Genomic DNA, 2662 nt, shown 5'->3' on the forward strand with positions numbered 1-2662 from the left:
TCTTACATTTAGTAATTAGCACTAAACACAACGTCATATGTTTTAAGTTTAAGCTATAAGTGTTGGTCATAAACCAGAGTTTTGGTCAAATTAACATTTGGATATAAAAATGACATGAGATGAAAAGTCAGGGGAGCACCAAAGTGAATTTATCCTCTAGGAACAAAATGTAATGAAAACCCAATAGTTATAGATATTTAAATCTTGACCTAAGTGGAGGAGGAACTGTCCAACATTGTCAACACTAGAGCCCCTTGCATGACTAAAAACGCCAAATGTTACCATGCACCAAATTCTCCAGTGAGAGGACTCACAGCGTCTCTGTTTCGATTGTTTTGTGTTGAATACTTTTGGCTTTTAAACAATTTGTTGGACACAGAAAGCTTTTGGTCACATCACATTTGGCTCTGTGAATTTGGGAAGATGTTTCAATATTACCTTTTTTAATTATCCACAGATTAAACAACAATTACATGTATTGCAGCCCTAATTTAAACTGATGATCTCAGGTAATAATGTAGTAGCACTTCATTTAATTTCCACAGAAGTATTTGTTTTGCCATTTGCTGCTTTCCTCCCTTTCACATACAGATGTGCGGGAGGTTGTTGTGTTTTGCCCCTCAGGCTCAGAAAACTCAACTTGTTGAAAATGTTTGACCTCGGTCCCTGTGTCTCCTATGGCTTTATCTGAGGTTGTTTTGACATACATGTTGCATTTTTTATTACTTTAACTGGAAAGATAGCGTGAAGAGGAATGGTTTGACCTGTCAGTGTTGGGGAAAGCTACAAACAATGTGTCTGTAGGACATGAGCTATATGTCTGAAGTATTTACCTTCATACTGTGACCAGTGATGCCTACTAGGGCTGCTTTTCAGTACTCCTCCATTCTCCCTCCCTGCAGTATGTGACCTGACTGGTCCAACAGTGACGTGTGACCCGTTGGGTTTGTGACCCTGTGTGATCCATATTGAGAAGAAAATATGGTCAAGTCATAACAACTTCTCATCTCTGTGAATTGAGGGACATTTGCCCTGAAGCTATGCACTATTGGGGGGAAATACAACCTCAAAATCACATCCAACAAGGATACACTCAGTAACCTCAAATGGGGAAGCTGGCCTAAAATCTTAAAGAGGGTGTGGCTGAACGCTTTTCTCCATGGGACTCAAGGGACTGCTCTGCATTGGGTTTCCTTCCTCCACAGCTACCCCTCACTGGGGTGGAGAGGTGGGGCAGGGACGGCAGGGACCTTCAGAGATTCCCTTGTGCGTCCTACTTGAAAGTTTCTGTCTCTGTGAACTTTACATCAAACGGTCATGGGCTACTGCTGGCTCTTTGAAGTGGCAGAAGGGAGGGGGTATCTGAGCTGAATACGGGCCTCTGCCTCGACATGTTCCGGTTCAAAACGGAGTCTGCAGCAGTGTAAAAACAGCTCACCTAAAGGTCTAGTGAGAATGGCACAAGATCAAGGCTAAGGATTTATCTCTCAGTTACCATTTCTCTCACATAATGGAACCTATCTACAGACTCACTAGCGTTATTTTACACATAGTTTTTGAAGTTACTCTTCAAGATCAGTGTTTCTACTGAAAGGCCCTCCTGAGTGTGATGCATTTCAGGTGTAGAATATCAAGAAAGCAAACACTCAACTATCACAAAGTCACCACTGCTGCTACTTGATTGATTTTTCCAGCAGCTACTAATGCTATAATACTAGCATTAGTATAGCTACTACTAATACATCAGTTGGCTACTTTAAGTCAAATGTAAATATTTTTTTTAGTGAAGTAACATACTTTATAAGCAATGAAAACAGAAAATCAGTGGAGCTATTTCCAGTAAATCGGGTGTGAATTGTGTCCATTCATCCTCCTGATATCAGATTGGTCACACCATTTATTTTCTTTTTCTATTAATGTGTTACTAAATGCATAATAACCATCTGACTTGATAGAATAGATATCCATTCTATCTATCATTGTGTTACGCGACTTTCTGTAAGGAAGACATGTGGCTATGTATTTGTACCATAACTAAGTAGCATATTAACAGAACATCCAGCTAGATTTTTTTAAATCACCTCATTAATATTTCAATGCATATTTTGAGCAACTTTTTTACATTTAAAACCAACACTTGAACTCCAATGAGAATTACTCATTCAGATTTGTTTATCAGTTGCCAATTTAGTAAAGTGAGTAAGTGAAATATCAGTGGACTACAATAAAAGTATTCATATTACATTATTATTACATATGACAGGCTACATTGCACTTACACATACTTACCTACAATACATATACATATATCCAACTCAGCTTGTGTATATCATAGAGTACTAAACTGTGTAATCGTACGGTCACATTGATATGTGCCTGTTTATTTGTTTTGTTTTAATCTGTATAGATAGCTCAGAAAGAGTTTTCGACGACGGGCACAAGGACCATGCAGACTCCTCAGACGGAGGGGCCGGGCTCTGGTTTTCCCATGCACCACCATCTACTGACATTGGCCACTGCTCCACATTAAACACCCCGCATTCAGAAAAAGAAAAGAGGAACCATCTGACAAGAGCAGCATCCACTGGTAGCTGCCTCACTGTCCACTGCGCTCAGCTCGTCTCCAGAACCGAAGCCGCATAAACTAAAAAGCTGGGAAAAA

This window comes from Taurulus bubalis (genome assembly GCF_910589615.1).
Source record: "Taurulus bubalis genome assembly, chromosome: 6".
NCBI classification, from domain to species: Eukaryota; Metazoa; Chordata; class Actinopteri; order Perciformes; family Cottidae; genus Taurulus; species Taurulus bubalis.